The sequence below is a fragment of the Electrophorus electricus genome, chromosome 17 (assembly GCF_041902795.1).
Source record: "Electrophorus electricus isolate QZ-2024a chromosome 17, ASM4190279v1, whole genome shotgun sequence".
Classification (NCBI taxonomy): domain Eukaryota; kingdom Metazoa; phylum Chordata; class Actinopteri; order Gymnotiformes; family Gymnotidae; genus Electrophorus; species Electrophorus electricus.
The window spans coordinates 10,495,270-10,514,075 of NC_137513.1; the positions used below are offsets into that span (position 1 = coordinate 10,495,270).

General features: G+C 38.0%; 1 protein-coding gene across 2 annotated transcripts in view; it reads left to right on the top strand.

Annotated features, from left to right (window-relative positions):
* Positions 1 to 18,806, top strand: part of lrfn1 (leucine rich repeat and fibronectin type III domain containing 1) — a 112,553-nt gene that overhangs the window by 9,137 nt on the left and 84,610 nt on the right. The window contains exon 1 of one of the 2 annotated variants that reach the window (XM_027014883.3): positions 7,211 to 7,639. The exons of the other annotated variant lie outside the window; for it this stretch is intronic. The gene's annotated coding sequence lies outside the window, so the exon portion shown is untranslated. Of the gene's footprint in view, positions 1 to 7,210; positions 7,640 to 18,806 lie in introns of those variants that run through there. 2 annotated transcript variants of the gene reach the window in all.

An 18,806-nucleotide genomic window follows, 5' to 3' on the forward strand; every position in this document is an offset into this window, starting at 1 on the left:
ACACACACACACACACACACACACACACAGAAAGAATGAATCTAAAGGGGTTGTTGAAAAAGGGGTCACTAGGTATGAAAGCATCTGGGGTTCTGATCTGCCTCTATTTGCCATACAGTCCTTTCTTACCAATCCTGGCAAAGCCCCCTGCTCATCCATATGACCAATCCTGGCACTGCCACACTATTCAACCAATCCACAGTGGCACTGTTCCCATGTCTAATGTTGGAGTGCTGACATGTTACTTTCAGTCATGACTAGTACCAGCGGGAAACAGTGGGTCCTGGAGAAAGTTAAGTCTGGGCTCAACATTTAGCTGACACTGGGTTCAGCTTTTAGGTGAAAGAAATGTACATTTGTTGATAACTGAACATGGAAATTCATGCTGCAAATTAAGAACAGTGGCATTAGTTAAGCAGTTTATTTAACATAAAAACCTAATTTTAGTTTCGTGTCTCATGTGAATAAACTTGTGACACACATTTGAAATAAAAAGAAATAGTGCTTTCCCACTCATTGTACTATATATTCCCTGTATATGCATGCACTTTATTAAAACAATTTTTTATAAATACTTTATGGAGTAAGGACTATAGTTCATTTGCTACCATGCAATATTTGAGTTAACAAATATTCATCAGTGGTGAGTTACTGACCAGAGGATCACTGTTGGCTGGATATTTTCGATTGGCAGCTCTGTCTCCATCCAGATGTCCCACTGATACCTGTTAACTTCCCATCAGTCTTGGTGTGTCTCATAAACTTGTACCAGCTCACAATTACAACCATTCCACTACGCATGTCACTGCTGTGTTGAGAATTAATCACCACTGAAACAATGCCCAGTCAGATACACTAGTGGTGAAGTTGATAATGGGTAGCGGATGAATAATATTATGTCACTAACCTGCGAATTCAATTTCAAAGCACATTGCTAAATTAATCTATGGACTGCTTCATGGGACCAAGGCTTTTCAGGTGTGGATATGAGTAAAGTGGAGTAGGTGGATGTTATTGGGAAAGACTAATGGGTCACTGTGTACTCTATATCACTCAGGGTAAGTCAAGTACAGTCAATTCTGTTCATAAGGCACTGCAGTTTGGTAATCAGGATGCACAGAAGATGCCACGACTGACCTAACATTTCAGTTCATCTCTGACACCCTGAGTCACCAGTAGTGCAGCCTTCTTCTGGAATTCTGTTATCACAGTGATTCCCAGGTTTGTTTCCCAAATTCATTTAGCATTTCACTTCCCCAGAACAGTCCATCTGCACAGATAGAGTCAAGAATAAAGTGGGTCAGTGTGCAGACCCGAAACATTCATTTTCCCTACCTGTTATTGCTAGATGATTTTTCATGGCAGAAACAGTACAGCAAGGTGGAGGGGGAGGAAGGAGTGCCTCTTGTTTTCATGTTATCATCTGGATGATTCTAAATGAGCTCTCCAACCCAAGCCAGAACAGACATCCAGCAGTGTATTCAGTTCTTCGACTATCACATGCACAAAGTACACAATTTATCACTGTGCACCCAGCTCTCAAAGTGCCACATCATGATGAATAACTCTCCAATGTTTATCTGGAGTGGACATTTAAAGATACTCTTTGGTAAACTTCTGCTGGACCAGGGGTTTTTGTGCTGTGTCCAGAAGCTGGGAGCCAAAGGCAAACAGAATAAATCTAGACCCAACTAAACAAGCTCTGGTATTTTAGAATGGTGGTGTATGCGAGTTATATCTGGCCAGGGAGGATGTTGTAATCATTCCCATTTATTTAGAAGATTGAGTACTCTGGTGAAAACAAATTACTTAAACTACTTAATAAATACCTGTATATTTAAAAAAAAGAAAGAAGCAGAATAGCAAACTATGCCTACAGAGAGAATGATCATAACTGTTTGGCATAACCTTTTAGATTAGGGTAATGGACTATATATATATATATATATATATATATATATATATATATATATATATATATATATATATATATATATATATATATATATATATATATATGATATTGAGGGTATGGCATAGTATTTACACCATTCCTAGGATTGTGCTTATCTGTACTGAGATCGATTATTATATTCACAGGATCTGTTGAAGCTTAGGGGTCATAGCTCCAAATGCCCCTACTGAGACACCTTTTGTGTTAGCTTCCCATTCCACTCTCTATTTCGTTTTTCAGTCCCAGAAAGGTCCCTCAATGTTTCCATTACTTGCCACATTTATTACTACTGCTCTTTTCTGAATTTTATCTACTTCCACTTTGTCTGGTTGTTTGATGTATACTGCAAAATAAAAACTACTTGTTTAATAGTAAGTAGCTTGGCAGGGCTGTTATACAACAGGACATGGAGTATCAGTACTTAAAAGCTTTAACTGCAATACACTGGTAGGAGAATATGAGATGTAATAGCGTGAGAGGTAATAGTAATGATACATAATGTGTAGAAAAGGACTTAAGGGGTGGAGATTAGCTGTCTGTGTTGGACAGAAAGATGACACTTCTTCCTGCTTGTTTTCTCTGGCATTTGAGGTGGCAGGTGTGATGGAAAGAGGTGAGGAGTAATTTGCTGCTCAGATTCTGCCTTTCACTGATGTAACACATGATTGATTATGATATTTCTTTTCCCCTAACCAAGTTTTCTGTTAGCACACATGCTAAATGGCTGGGTGTGTATTCACACTTGCTATCTACAGTACCTGGCCCACCATTTACTCTATATAGCTCACACTGTTACCCAAAGCAATTTACAGTTATAACTGAACACAACTTGAGCAATTGAGGGTTAATGGCCTTGTTCAAGGGGCCAACAGTGGCAACTTGGCAGTGGTGGGCTTAAACTGGCAATATTCTGATAACTAATAAAGTAATTTAACCATTAAGCTTCCACTGCCCACAAGCAAGGTAACACCTTTTTCAATCTTTGTTCCTGGATTGAGTCTTACAGTAACACATGATAAAAAATTAGTATGATTCTACTTTGGTATTCTGAGAAGCATACATCTTGAGTTCCTCAGGATTGTATGGTTAGCATAAATGTATACTGTGGAACTGAATTTCATGTCATCTGATTGGTAGCAGTTGCTCACATCTTGCTCACAGTGCTTCTTCATTCTTATAACACCGAAAGAGTCCACCCTTTACATGTTGTTTGAAATTAATGATTTTCAAAAGAGCTATACTTACTGAAATCTCCTGAAGACAAATGGTCAATATTAGCATGCAACACAATGTGGTTTTTCTTGCATTACTGCCAACTAATTATGCACTAGGGAACTTTTTTTCTTTTTTTTTTTCTTTTTTATAAATAATAAATATCTTTTTGAACTCTTGCCTTAATTTCAATGTGATTGTGTTTTGCTGGCAAAAAAACCCAAACCAAAACAAACAAATAAACAAATAAAAAAAACCCCACATTATATATATGCCTCTAAAGAAGGAAAATTGTCTCCACAACTGTGGTACTGCATTGAATCACCTATAATTTAAAACTACTGCTTTTTTAAAACTATAAACAGGAGATGCATGTTTAAACAATACACATGTAAGCATCATACTTCAGTAGGAGTTGGATTGTATAATTTCACATTAAAAGTCCTGAAAAGGTAATCTCTCAATGAGTTTTTACAAAATTATACATTTTTGTTTTAGAAATAGAACAGAGGTGCTTTATTTAGCTAAGTGAAATATTTCTACCTGGATCTTCAGGCTGAGGCTAATCAAAGTGAGTAACCAGCATTTGCACACCTCCCACCAACTCATACAGTAAAGGTTGCCTACACTGAGGAGGTTGTCTACATGGAAGGGGTTGTCTACATTACAGGAACAGCTTGCATTTCAGGCTCATTGCCATGCTCTTCACATTTTGTGTGCAACAGAGTGTAGTAGTTTCCTGAATAGATGCATGTTTCCATTTTGGTTAGGCCCACTGAAGAGGTGGAGGGGTTATAGGCACTAAGGTAAATTTAGTGTAATGACAGATCAGTTTGGTGTAGGACTTGGCTTACTGGAATGCCTGATTTTCATATTGCTTTGTCAAAACAGTTACAAGCTGATAATTTTATTAAAGAATGTAATATTTAAAAAAAAATGGTGTTTCAGTGCTGTAACTTTTGTTTATCATCCTAAACTGTAAAAACACAATGCACAAGGCAGTGCAATGATATGACAATAGGTACAAGACCTAATACTAGATATATATGATATAAAATAGATCTGACAAAAACCATGGCATTTTGTGCCCTGGGAAATGCCATATGTTTACTTGCACAAACAATGAAAGACAAGGCTGTTAAGCGTTAGCCCTATAGTTGAAGCTCTCCTGGTTTGTTGGTGTCATATGCTGGGGTGAAACTTAGCTAGCCAATTGGTGGAATTGGAGACTACTAACATTGGGAGAAAATTAACATAAAAACTGTTGGAAAAAAAACCAAACAAACAAACAAATTAAATACATTTTTAAAAGGGTGTTTATGGGGCAAACCAGCATGTGTGGCAAACCCTCACCAAAATGGAGAGTAACTGCTCGTCTTCTTTATGACACCCATTATATGTTAATATTGCCTTTTTTTGGTAAAATGTAAATACCTCAAAATGTATATTGCAAACATAAACATCATTTATATGGTTAACCTCACACAGACAGTGAAGAGTAATTAGTTAAAAATAAACAAAATGATCATTTTCCTTAGATGTTGTGTGGCTGAGGTATGTGTTAGGAAGTAAGTTGTGATAGCACATTCATATGTGTGGGTGGTTGCGTTAGTGTAGTAGTCAGGCTTCAGTGTGTATGTGCATTGTGCGCTTGTCAGGTGTGTGCGTTTGTGTGTCGTGGTGCAGTAGTGGGATGTTCTAAATTATTTACCAGTGTCAAGTTGACAGATGACGCAGAACTCCAACTGCTGTTGCTGCCAGGAGATGAACGGACATGAACAGGCTGATATTTACTTCATGGACGTGATCAGACTGCAGACACGCATGCAAACACACAGACACACACACACACACGTGTGTGCACACACACACCCATGCAGGCAAATACACACACGTGCACATAGACATTTATGCACACACATATGCACACAGGCAGACACGCGCACACACACACACACACACACACACACACACACACACACACATACACACACACACACACACACACACACACACACACACACACACACACACACACACACACACACACACACATCAGTGGTCCTTCTATGAAGCCAATGACCCTTCTGTTAAATAAAAAAAAAGGCTTGGTATTTAGCCAAATGTCCTCATAAATCTATGGTGTTTATGAAAAGAACATAAAGATGCTACCAGAAGAATGCAGGCTGAATAAGAACCACAGGGAGAAGCAGTGGAGAAGCAGCCATTAACACCTACACTTCCCAGAGCGTCCCCCACAGTAAAAAAAAAAAAGAAAAAAAAGAAAAAAAAGATGTTTAACTTAAAATAGTAGGTATCTGGGCTGCCTTAAAGTAACATGTTACTGTTCTATTAACTTATTATTATATACTCCTACTAGATATGCTTTTAATTCAAAATTTTAAACTAAGGCAATAGATCATTTTCATTGCTAAGATATCCTCCCCAGTAGTACTCATTTTTTTCTCTATTCCATCTCCCAGACCAAAAGTACCAGAAAACCAGTGTTCTTTGTGGCTTGGTTCAGGCAGGCTAGGAGCTTGAATGGTGAAAAATGTGGCCTGGCTCAGGCTGTGTGTCAGACTGGGTTGAGAAACACTGCTGTTAGACACCAGATGCCACAGACATGTCCTCTAAGTCTCTTACCTCATGCATACTGTGAACACACATGGACAGAAAATTGTGCATCTCAAAATCTGTGTCTGATATGCCTCTACTTTTGATGTCCTCTGATAAACTACTTTTCTGGAACCAATGATTTTGAAGCAGAGTTGCCATGGTAATTTAATGGATCAAAGTAACAAACAACTGCCTTTTCAAATCTGTGGTTTGTTTCTGGTTTGGTGTTTGGTGGTATATACCTGCACAGGCCAGTTGTATTTCATTGCAGATAAATGCCAAGCACTAGTGGTTATGACTACAGACTGATTAGAAAACACTCCTTGAACCTGAACTCTCTCCATAAAAATGAAGTAGGATTATGGAAGTCCAAAAAAAACATTTTTTTTTGATTGCACATCTGAATATTTCATCTTGAATTCCTGATCTGGAGAATGGCAAATGCTGACTCACTGGGTATGTAAGTCCCCCAATCATTTGCATTCAGTGAAACAGGTTTTTCAGTTTTAAAATAAAATACTGCTGCTTCTTCTACTGCAAATGATAAAAGATAATAATTTGTAATTACAAAATAAAATAATAGATGATCTGTTGGGGATTAGAGCGAGAAAATGGAATCGTGCAGAAATATGTAAACGATGTTTTAGCGTCTATCGCTGATGCTGTGGGGTAGGGTGTGGGCTCGGAGGAGCAGTACTAGGGGTTGCTACGTAAACACTGCTCTGACGTAAACAGTTATCTGAGCCTTTACATCGATGTGTGATGCAAGCAAAACAAACAACCCCCCCCCCCCCCAAAAAAAAAAAATATTAATTGAAAAAAATAAATTAAAAAAATAAAAACAACAACCTGAGCCCCGAGCCGTCACCTTCCTCGGGGAGCATCGCATATGGATCCATTCGAGATCTATGCATTTAAAGTGGCAGCACATGGTTTAAAAATATTGTTTCTGGAAAAGAAATATGTCACTGCTTGCAATAAATAACGAAATAAATAAATTAAAAAAACATTGTGTCACGTTTAAAAAATAAAATAAAAATGAAATAATAAAATAAACATAGGGCATAAACATAAAAACTGACATTTTATATTCGTTTTTATTTTTAGGAAGAATCAGTCAGTGTTGATGTGTGGGATCAACCATAAAAACAGACGGAAAAACAGAAAGGTTACCAACATAACCAATTTTAAAGCGTTTTCAGACTACGTAATTTTCTGCTTGAAAAGATATTAGACAGTTAAGTCTGACGTTTGTGGACAGGTGTTCTTATGCACGTTAAATACACGTTATTCATAATAGACACATTTTAGTGAATAAAGTGCACCTATCAAAACGAAACACAAAACGTTAATATTTAATGTGAACAAGCATGTTACAGTGTTGGTAGTTATGACTGCCCTTCCACCAAAATACTTTTTTGAGGACAGAAGCTGCCAGCTAATAGGCTTGAAATTGCCTTGCGTTAGAGGCATAAGATCGATACTGTGAATCCACTTAGAATAGCATTTAAACGGTCTAATTGCAATTTAGCTCCGTTTTCTGCTCAGCTATGCATAGTAGCAGTAAGTGGTTCAGCCTCATCTCGTCTTCCTGCAAGGTCACATGGGTGGCGTTCTCTCGGTAATCCTAGCAGCTGCGCGTAAAGAGTTAAAATGTCGGGTTTAATATGCCGTCGGAGTCGACTGCCCGTCACCCCCGTGGTCCTATCCACAAGTCACTAGAAGCAGCCCTATTTTCGCGAAGCATTATTGGTTCAAAACGTAAACACGGACGGGAATCAGCATAAGACATGTTCACCGCTGCAATTCCAGATGTAACCGCCGGGGCAACGAGTATGCGCTCAGGCAACAGCTGTAAGTTGTTTGCAACTACTACGCCGTTAAATGTGTTGTGACTTTCTCTCACGTTTCTGTCATGTGCATTTTAAACAGCGGTTCCCCAGTGCAGGAAGCCTTTTTCATACTCCATGGGACTACAGACAGAATCGGATAGCAAAAGCTATACGCACTTGGTGCACTTTGGAAGCCTATACTGTTTCAGACGACCGGGTGTGCTGCACTGCTGAACGCTTGTTGTCTGTTGCAGCAATAGCAGAACACTCACTCTCTGGCTGCATCTTTTCCTGATTAAATGGTAGCTTAAGAATGTGGCAGACCTCATTTCTTAGAGCTCTTTTGCGTTACTTTTTGGTTTTGTGTTTTGCCCTTCTATCAATATCGTTATGAATTCCTGGGGCTCTGTTTATATTAAAGAGTGTATAAGTAATACAGCCATAAAATACGTAAAATATTTTAAATCCCAAATTAAATTGAAACGAATAATGAAGACAGTGATTTGTAAATTATCGTTGACCTGTATTACATTGGAAACAATACAACAGTGCATTATTTGATGCTTTACCTCATGAATTGTATTGATTTTTGAGTCCACCAAGTGCTAAAATGTTTCAGGTGTAACTTGCCCCATTTTGTCTGCAAACAAGTATTAAGATGAATAACAGCATAGGGTCTTTGTTGTTGCCTTTATTATGCATGTGAATGTGTTTTTTTGCGTTGTCTTGTTGAAACATGCATGGACATTCCTGGAAAAGGCAGCATGTATTACTCCAAAATCCCTATGTTCTTTTTGGTATTAGTGGTGCTGTCACAGAAGTGTAAGTTACCTTTGCCAAGGGCAGTCACACAACCCCATACCATGACAAACCTTGGCTTTTGTTACTGGTTTGGATGTCCTCTTCTTTGGTCTGGAGCACACTGTGTCCATGTCTTCCAAAAATGACTTGGAAATATTGATTTGTCTGACCACAATACACATTTCAACTGTGTGCTGGTCCATCACAGATGCCTCCGAGCCCAGGGAAGTCAACAGTGCTTCTGGATGTGGTTAACATGAAGCTTCCTTTTGGCCAGTTAAAGATTTAACTGGTATTTGACAAAGGCTTGCCAAAGTAATCCTGAGCCCATGTGGTTATATTGATTAAAGATGAATGCCAGTTCTTGTGTTGCAGTGTTGTATGAGGGATCAGATCACGGCTATTCATGGTTACTAATGAAGGACACCGCTTGCCCTTTATGCACTGACCTTTGTTCATTGAATCTTATAATTGTTATGCAACATATTTGTGAAATACCCTTTTTATTTCTTTAAGGAACATTGTTTTTAAACATTTCAATAATTTTCTCTTATTGTTATACTTTGTTACTTGCGCTACACTCTACATTGCACCTGTCCCAACTTTTTTAGGTATGTGTTCTCTGAACTGCAGGAATTTATGTATATTTACACATGAAATAAAGCTGCGCAGACAAAACATACAATACATTGTGTTCATACTGTCTGCAAGGCAATAAAAGTTCAAATAAATTTAGAAATTGATGCTTTCTTTTTTGATTTTCCTTCCCCATACCACCCCAACCTTTTCTGGTTTGTGGTTGTAAGTAAAATAACCATGGGAATGTAATTTTTGTAATGCTAGAAGAATTTGTGGGTGGTTTCACAACAATGTTCCTTTAAGTTTCCAAAAGGAGCTGCTGATGCTCTAAGACTTAGTAAAGAGTATTACTACATGCATATTGTATTTTCTGTAGTAATGCATTAGTTCAAATGCGATATACCTCTTTTAAACAAGTTATTCCAAATTTGGGGTCTTAATGAAATATTTGACATGCTTTGGTAAAAATGCCTCAAGAATACCACAAGGATCAAACACCACAACACCCTTCTCACCCTGTCTAAACAGCCCTTTCCAAAAAAGCTGGTTTGACTGCCTATTCCTTTAAATGATAATGAATCACTGCTCACCCCACCCCACCCCACTTCTCTGGACTGTACAGCTTTTCATTACCTTTGCAACTGTTGAGCATGAACTTGGTTGGTATAGTCAGATGTTGCTCACAGTCCATTTCAAGTTTAAATAGGTACATCCATAACCATGACCTAGAGCTTTACAAGAGTACAATACTAATTAATATAGTGTAGTGGAGAGCCATGCTACTTCTCCTGTGGGGGGCTGAGGCTTAAATCTCCTGTTTGGTTAAGTGCAACATAGTATCCCAATAATATTTCTTGTGCAACTCTCAGTATTAGAATTTGTAAAATGGTTGAAATCATCAGTTGCTTTGGATAAGAGTGTCTGACAAATGCCTAAAGTACTAAGGATGCATGCATGACAGTGATTTTAAAAGTTGCTACTTGCAAATCTTTCCAGTCTAAGAGCCTGAACATACAGTGCAACAGGTGGCAGAGCAGATGACATATACTCATGTTGTATATAACATTCAGTTTGCTTTGAGGTCAGGTCTCATTCTAGTAGCATCACACTAACTTACAGACCTACATATTGCAAAGTGTTCCCATTTGCCAAATAACAGATAGTTGCTAATCCCCGATTACCTGAGTTGAACACAACTGTAACTTTGGAGAACAGCTACATGCAAGTGTGAGCACTCTCCCAGGGGTTGGAAAGGGGATAGTATGGGGGCAGGGCAGGCAGATCAGTCAGGGGTTGGGACAGGGGTGAGGTGAAATGGCCTCAATGATCCACAGCAAGTCATAAACTTCAAGTGAATTTATAAAATCATCTGAAACATCAGGAGACATCAACACTCATTGTCTCAATTTACTTTCATATTATTCACTTGTTGATAAGAATGAAGATCATTCACAAACTAATAGCATTATTGTGGATACTGCAGCCAGTAACACCAATAACTTTCTAGAAAATTACATCAAATATATTACTTCAGCTATTAGCAGTAGTCTGTGCTAAATGGACAAATAACGTGCATAATATATTTTTTTAATACTTACATCTCCCTTGTCTGCTGTTTTGCCACTGATAGTCATGAACCCTCTTTTAGTAAAAGTTTTGTTACCAGTCCTGTGTTGTACTGATCCAGGTTGGAAAAACAGCCAGATGCAAAGTGGTTAGCACACATGTACAAGTTGTTGCTGACAGTAGCTGGCAGTCAAGAGCTATAAACTTTATCCACTCAGCTTTTCTGTCCTGTTATGCTGAGGGGTGATGTAGCAATTTGTGCTTGTCAGTGCAGTCAACACAACAGTTAAGCTTTGACATACTAGCGGGTCCAGTGCTTCAAGAAAAAATGGCACATCTTGGTAGAGGTAGTTTTCAAGCCATTGGTGGGCTTACTCAAATGTTGGGCTGTATGAATCTAACGAGGGCCCATCTGACATAAGATGTGGAGCAATATCTGTATGGCTTGTGTATGTCAAAATTATCTTATTTCACAGTTTGTGGGTTGGTAGACATTCTAGATACCCAAATGTATGTGCACAAGCACTGAAAAAATGAATTTTTCATGTCTCCTTTAAATTTCAAATACCTCATTGTAATACAGATAATGGTCCAGCTGAAATACTAATCTGCCAGTGTCCTGTCACAGAGGGACTGCCCGTTTATTTAAGGCCATCTCATCCCTTGGCTCTGCGTATAAAATGTAAATGAGTGAAACCAATGATTTTGGAACTGGTTTGATGATCGTTGAATTTTAATTAATTTGTAATGGCTATCTGCAAATGAGCAATCAAGACAGGCAAATTAGGGTCAGCTCTGCTTCAATATTTGGTACCATGCCTGTCTTGGTGAGAATTCACCAAGACCCCATGGGATTTTCCCCCGACGGCTGGACATGCAAAAAGCTCCACTACATGAAAGACTGTGTGAATCCAAGTGTGTGGGTGTGGGTGTGTGTGTGTTCAGAGAATGTTCCACGGAGTCGGATGGGATGGCCAGAGGTGTGGGATCCATGGACCAGTCATTGGTAACCATGTCCTCATTGCCTTTTAAAGACACACTGATTTTTCGAGTCATTAGCTATGAAAGATAGCTGCCATTCTGGGGGTGACCCAGGCAGATAAAAGCCTAAACCAACACTTCTGCTCAAGGTGGCCCATTTTGAGTGCAGACTCTTTGGCACACATCCTGTTCAGCTGGGTGAAGAAGGCAATTACCCATGGCGGGTTGCATTCCTCAGGTGTGTTGGTGTTTAATCACTGGTGTCCCAGTATGTGCCAGGCATAGATTCTTGTCTGGTTTTACATATACTGCTGTGCCGATGTCTTTGTTGCGCCTTTAAAAAAAAAAAAAAAAAAAAAATTACTTCTTTCCTTTTCTTACCTCTTTGGGCTGAAGATTGAGTCTTCTTTCACTTTAGCTGTGTTGTGATTTTAAACAAATGCATGTGATGTACGTGTCATTGTAGCAGAATCAACTGTGACTGTGATTGAGTGCCACATGGAAGATTTGCTTGTGAATTACATATATAATTGCAACAGGATATAGATTTTTATTTGTTTTTGTTTTTTAACACAGAAGCCATGGAGGTCAACTATCTATGTGTAAATTATTTATTATGAGCATTTGGGCCATTGTTACTATTGATTCTTGCTAGTGTTTATAAAATATGATCATAATACATGTTCACTTTATAGACTGCAGTGTAGAGATAATTTAGTGCTTTCACGATCCTGTCCTAATTGGCCCAAAATGAAATAGATAGGTTTTGTTATTATCTAGCCATATGTGTTATAAAATGGCCATTTCCAAATTTTTATTCTTTTAGAATAAGTAGAAGCAGTATTATATCATTTTGTTTGTGGATGTTTCAATCAACCTGTTTGCCTCTAACTCATATGCTGACATGATTTAGCATATTGATCATAGTTGTAAAATTCTTGCTATCACTTATATCTCTGTATTTTACTGACGTTAAATAGACAATGCTCACCTAAAGAAATGACTTAAAATTTTCAGCCTCATAAAAAATATCCTACATGATGTTAAAAAGAAGTATCAGCTCTGATCCTAATGTGTCCCACTGCACAGTTTGGGGTTTGTCCTTCTGTTGAAGCAAAGTATCCATGCTGAGTTCTTCGTGAGTGAAATGAGATGTGCTGGAGCACAGAAAGCAATGATGTGTAGTGATTTGTGAAATAAGTCTTGAGAATGGCATTCAGCAGACAAAGCTATATATTTTATTCATAATATTATATATAAACCGATAAACAAAACCCAAAACACAATTTTATCTGGGACAGGACTTGTTTCTTCTGGTCTAGCTCTATGCTCTGCCCTCTTTGCTTGCAGTCAGAAAGCAGCTATAGGAAGTCTCGTTAGTGAAGTTTTAAGAAGAAGCATACCACAGAGCTGTCAGATGGGTGGCCACCTTCATTCAGTGTGTTGCTTCTTTATCACTGCTCTGTACAATAGAGGCATCATGGAAATATGAGCCGCATGCTACTTTCGAAGCAGCAGCATCTCTGGCACAGACTATTTCTGTCCTATCAGGTTCCTCTGACATCCTGGATCATATTGCAAAGCCTGATGGGAAGATTCACTCTCTTGTTGCTGGTATATAGCATTGTATTTTGAGAATTGACAGTGGATATTAGCTTTCATGGAAAAAAAACCTCCCCAAAAAACCACCTTCTCAAGAATGCATTTGCGTAGTAATATCCAGTGCAGCCTTAAGCGCTCAGTATACTTTTTGTGAACGAAGTTTCAGAAGGTTGTGCGATGCCAAAAGCACCTTCGCCAATCCTAGGCTTAGATGAATAATGTTTTCATCCATGGAGTTTGTCCAGCCACCATGCACATGACATGGCACAGTCCTCCCCTTGATGTCTGCAGTTGTTCGTTTTCTCGGCAGTTACGTCACATTGTTTGCTGATGCCAGCCAAGAAGTCAGTTGAGGCCTTAGGGTGGATCTGGCTGCCGGCTGCTGTTGAGTCTTTTTTTTTGTGGGGTTTTACTCTCTTAGGAGACAAAAAGCAATTTATAACCATTACTAATGTTTAGAACAGCCACAGGAAAAAAATGGTTTCAAAAGCTTTCTTCTCCAAACAGATCCTCTTGCAACTTATAGGGCGGTGCTTCGATCCAACTATGCTGCACATAAAACCTTTCCTTCAAGGGCTTCTTTATTGATGTGTGTGGTTTTAAATAGCACTCTTACAGCTAAACTCTCAGAGAGCATCATTAGAGAGCTTGTGCTTTGTGTGGGTAGCTGATGTGATGTTATTAGGGGAATAGGCAGTAAACATCGCCACAGAACCAAAAACACTTTCCAACAAGGCTAATGAAGAAGCAAGAAAGCAGAATAAGGTACCTTTAAATATACCTATAAAAATGTCTTATAAAAAATATATGGATATATGGATAATATGAGTCTTTATTTTTAAATATAGAATCTTTGCATGGCTCACAAAAGAAAATAGCATGTTCAGTATGTTCAGAAATTAGTAAATTGCAAGTGTGAGTTTTTGCCGTTGCAGTAGCAGAGGTTTCGCATATCCATGATGCACCTGGGGTATAGCCATCACCATCATCAATGTCTTCAGTACACATATCCTGCTCTGCATCGTTAAACTCAGTCTTGTTGGGGGGAAGGTCAATCCATGTAAAACTGTGTTTCTGTGGTGCTCTTGTGATTGGAATAGGCTATATTTGCCCCTCACTACAGTAGACTGAACAGATAACTTTAACATTGTTATATACTCCAGGTGATATGTGAAAATGATCTTTACTTTTTCATAAAAGTATGAAACTTGGTACACAGGTTTGAACTCTGAACATTTTCAGAAATAGAGTCATCATAGAAATGCCACAAAACACATTTGATTCTTCATTATCTTCTTCAGTTTCTTTTACATTCTTCGATCAAGCTGTGTGCTTCATAGAGGCTATATTTGCATTTGCAATTACCCCAGCATTAGAGCTCAAGCATGGCCTGGCTGACCTATGGAAGAGTTGACCGCACTGGTCCCTGATCACTTCGGATCAACTCCGATTGGGTTGGTCCATCCATCCCCAGGCTGATGGAGATGGCATATTTGGTGCCACCTCAAGTGATTGTGCCCAAGGAGGGGGGATTTGCTGCATTTTGTTTGTGCCCAAGGAGGGGGGATCTGCTGCATTCTTCTTCATTGTGAACACCTCAAGACAAGCTAGATCGATGATGCAGTATCGGTGGCTGCTGGTTCCATTGTAGGGGAGAATTGTGTAGCATTCTACAGTGGAACGGAGCTGCTCTGGAATGCATTAAAATCGAGCTTTTATCATAAACACTAGTTTGAACCTGCACCCATGCATTAAAATTAAGAGTATTCCAAGGTCCAAAAATATGTGCAGCTAACAAAACCATTCAGCTGATTCCATAGTCAACCTATCCTGGCAAACTAAAATATAATGCTCAGTACTGGACAGGATGTCTGTCCACTTGGATCAGTGAAGATTGTTTCCAGTTAAGTGCAGTTGGTTACTTTTCTAATGAATAAATGACTGAATATATACCTTACAGTAGGTTTTCTGTCTAATAACAGATGGCACAAGATTCAATAAAATGATCAGAACCTTTTTAAGTATTACTTCATCCATCATATGAAGACAAAAATTCAGACAAAACTCCTTAGTACAGAAACTGAATGTTCTGGATGTAACTATATGGAACTCCACACTCATACTGATGCGTTAGCAGCATCTTTTTCCCATTCCAGTGGGAATACCATAAAGCTTGTCCTCATTCCTGTTGTCATTATGGAAAAAGGTCACTCTGTAAAAGTGCTCTGTATGATCAGCTTTTTGAATTTTCAGCTAATTTTCAACCCAACCTGGCAGAATCCGGTTCAGCTGAGTGAGTGAGTTATTTTGAGTCAAGCAAGTTTGACAACTGATGACATATGGCTTATTTAGGAATCATGCAAAGGCTGTCGGGATCAGCTCTTTTGGTCAGTGAGTGGGTCTGACTCTGTTTAGTCTACTCTGTTTCTCTAATAGTGAGACCCTAGCAGCCACAGATTGCGCAGAGTACAAACAACAAAGGAAGCTACAGTCTACAGACTTCAGGGACAAAATGTATGTGAATTAAAAAAAATAATAATATTTTTATAACGATTTTATTTGCAATTTTCATTAGAATTGAATTAGAATTAACCTATAACACACATAAATATTTCAAAAATGCAGAAAAACTTGATTCGGCTGGATGTTTGAATCAGTTTGATGGATTTACAAAAAAATAAAAAATAAAAAATAAAAATAAATAAATAAATAAATAAATAAATAAATAATATATATATATATATATATATATATATATATATATATATATATATATATATATATATATATATATATATATATATTAGTATTTACTAGTCAAATAAATACGTAAATAGAAACACATCATGAATTGGATACCACTACATTTTTTGGGATGGTCTTTCCACCACTTAGACATCCACGTGTCTTGATGGTGATATCCAAAATGTGATCACGGGCAAAATAGGACCTGCACAAATTTCTCGACTGAAATTGTCATGCAGAATGAAGGCTGAAGATTTTTATGATTTCAAACTGACATTCAGTTTAATAGGTATCATTTATCAGCTGACAAGAAAGAAAATGAATGCAAAATAACCAGTACGTTTAACCAGTTTTTGACTTGGCGGCAGGGTTTGGGGGAGAGGGAGGGGGTTTATGTGGAGGGAGGTAAAGAGCCATCACTAGTCTTTTTTTTGTGTTAAGGTTTGTATCTCTTATCACTGTTTGTGTTAGTTTCAGCAGATATGAGTTTCAAAAGACACACTGTTCAGTTCATGTTTGGCAGCAAGTCTGTGTAGCATTCTGATTGGTCAGAATAAAATGATAGACATATGTATCCAAAGCATCCTTTCATCATGAAGGATAGAAGAAAGAAGCCAGTTAAGGGCTGGGCTCAGTGTAGAATTATATAAACCCAGCCTCCTGCATAATCAGTCTAAAAACCAGGTGCATTCACTTGTGTGGAGAAATGCTCTGGCATTCAGTTGAAAAGATGAATGCATCGAGGCATCTGAAAGGTCATCTTCACTAGTCGATTGATGCGCACCAATACATTAATGTAAACAAGGCAATTTACAAGTCTTTACAATGAAATGAAGGCAGATTGTTTATCACAGAGGCAAATGCCATTTGTCTGTTACTCTTCTTTCTGTCTCTGTTCTGCTATCTCTCTCTCTCTCTCGCTCTCTCTCTGTTAGCATTGGTTAATGTCGCCTGTATCAGAAACTGAGCTGCTCTTTAGGGGCCCTGGAGCTAGACAGAAGAGCAAGGATGTGTGTTAAGTGCGTTGTGACATGGGGAAGGAGAGCAGACATGAATTTAAATAAAGCGGAGAAACACAGTTTCTGGGCAAAGATACACATGCACTCTATTAATATGGAACAGACACACACACACACACACACACAGGCACGCTTAATACACGTCCCTCCACCCATGTCATTTATTGTCTGTGCTTAAGTACTTAAGTCCAAATGAATCAGTAATTTGCTTAAAGTTGTCTGTAGCTGGCAGGGTACATAAGATTGTTTTTAGAAGAGCTTATGTCTATACTAACCCATCCATGCAAAAGAGAGCGAGAGAGAAAGAGAGATGCAGAGCATTTGATTATTATTATTATTATTATTATTATTATCTGTTACAGAGGTAATGGTAGACATAATAATGGTAATAGCAGTATTGTTGTAGCTATATTGTTCTTATCGTTATTGGTAGCAGTTGTATTATTGTTGTCTATAATATATTTTGTTTAATATGTTAATTTCTTCATCAAAGAAATACTAATATTTGGCAGTACAAATGTGAATATTTGTCACGCCAGTAAAGCACCATTTAATTGAATTTAATTGAACTCAAATTTGAGAGAGAGAGAGAGAGAGAGAGAGAGACAGAGCGAAAGAGAAGCTTCTTTTAACTCCCCTCTAGTTAAGTTATGAACACGAGGTGTTCCTGATTACAGGTGTTTATTTTGGACATCCATGCTGTCAAATGTGGCTTCAAACATGTCATGAGACCTATATAAATTAAATAGACAAATCATAAAATGATTTAATACATTCTCACAGAGAATAACTATAAAAACAGATTGCAGAAACATGAAATACATTAAATACATGAAACATGAAATACATGAAACTTACAAAAGGCTATACGCCGTTAAGCAATAATTAGCTCGAACGTTCACTGAAACGTTAGCTAGCTCATTATCATATTTAATAAGTAAATAAACCTCCCTACCACATAATACACATTGGTTGTATTATCTCAAAAAATAAAAAAAGAAAGAAAACCGCAGGCTCTGTAAATCTTCAAACCTTATTTAAACTCAGAGGGTTCTTTACCAGAACACACAAAAAATGCGTCCCCAATAATATTAACCTGATCACGACATGGAACATGGATTATATCATGGATTATATCATTATATCATGGATCCTGTACAACACTAGACATATCCTTTTCCTATGAACATATTCCTAAACTATATTTGTCAACTGCCAAATAATAATTTTATTAACATGGAGATTATACTTTAACTGAACAAGAAAGGCTTAACTTTATAACTGACTGTGTTGTAAGATACAGAGAGAGAGAGAGAGAGAGAGAGAGCGAGAGAGAGAGAGAGAGAGCAATAATAGACTGGAAAGAGGCGGACAAGCAAGAGCGAGATTAAATATGATCAGATCCCTTTATTACTATTTGACCTTATTACTATTTGTTTCCATTTATGTGATACACATCACTGAGTGAAATATTTGTTGACTCATTGTGCTTCCAGAGGCAAGTGGTAGTGCTTAGACTGACCATTGAGACTGTGATCTGCCTTCATGGCTGTGACCTGCTTTTGAGGCTCAGAGGCCCATCTTTGAGGTTGTGATATGCCTTCAAGACTCTGGCCTGCCTTTGATGCTGAGGTCTGCCTTTGAGGCTATATTTTGGCTTTGAGGCTGATATCTGCTCTTGATATCTGCTCTTGAGAATGACCTGTGTTTTTTTTTTTTTTTTTTTTTTTTTTTAATGAACTGTTTCCACTGAGAATCAAATATGCAGAAAATACATTCCCCATGCATTTATAGACCTCAACAGGCAAGACAGAAAACAGTCTAGAAAAAAAAACAAAACTTGAAGAGACTACAAAGATAACCACAAAACAGTGGGTAAACACTAGCAAGACAAAG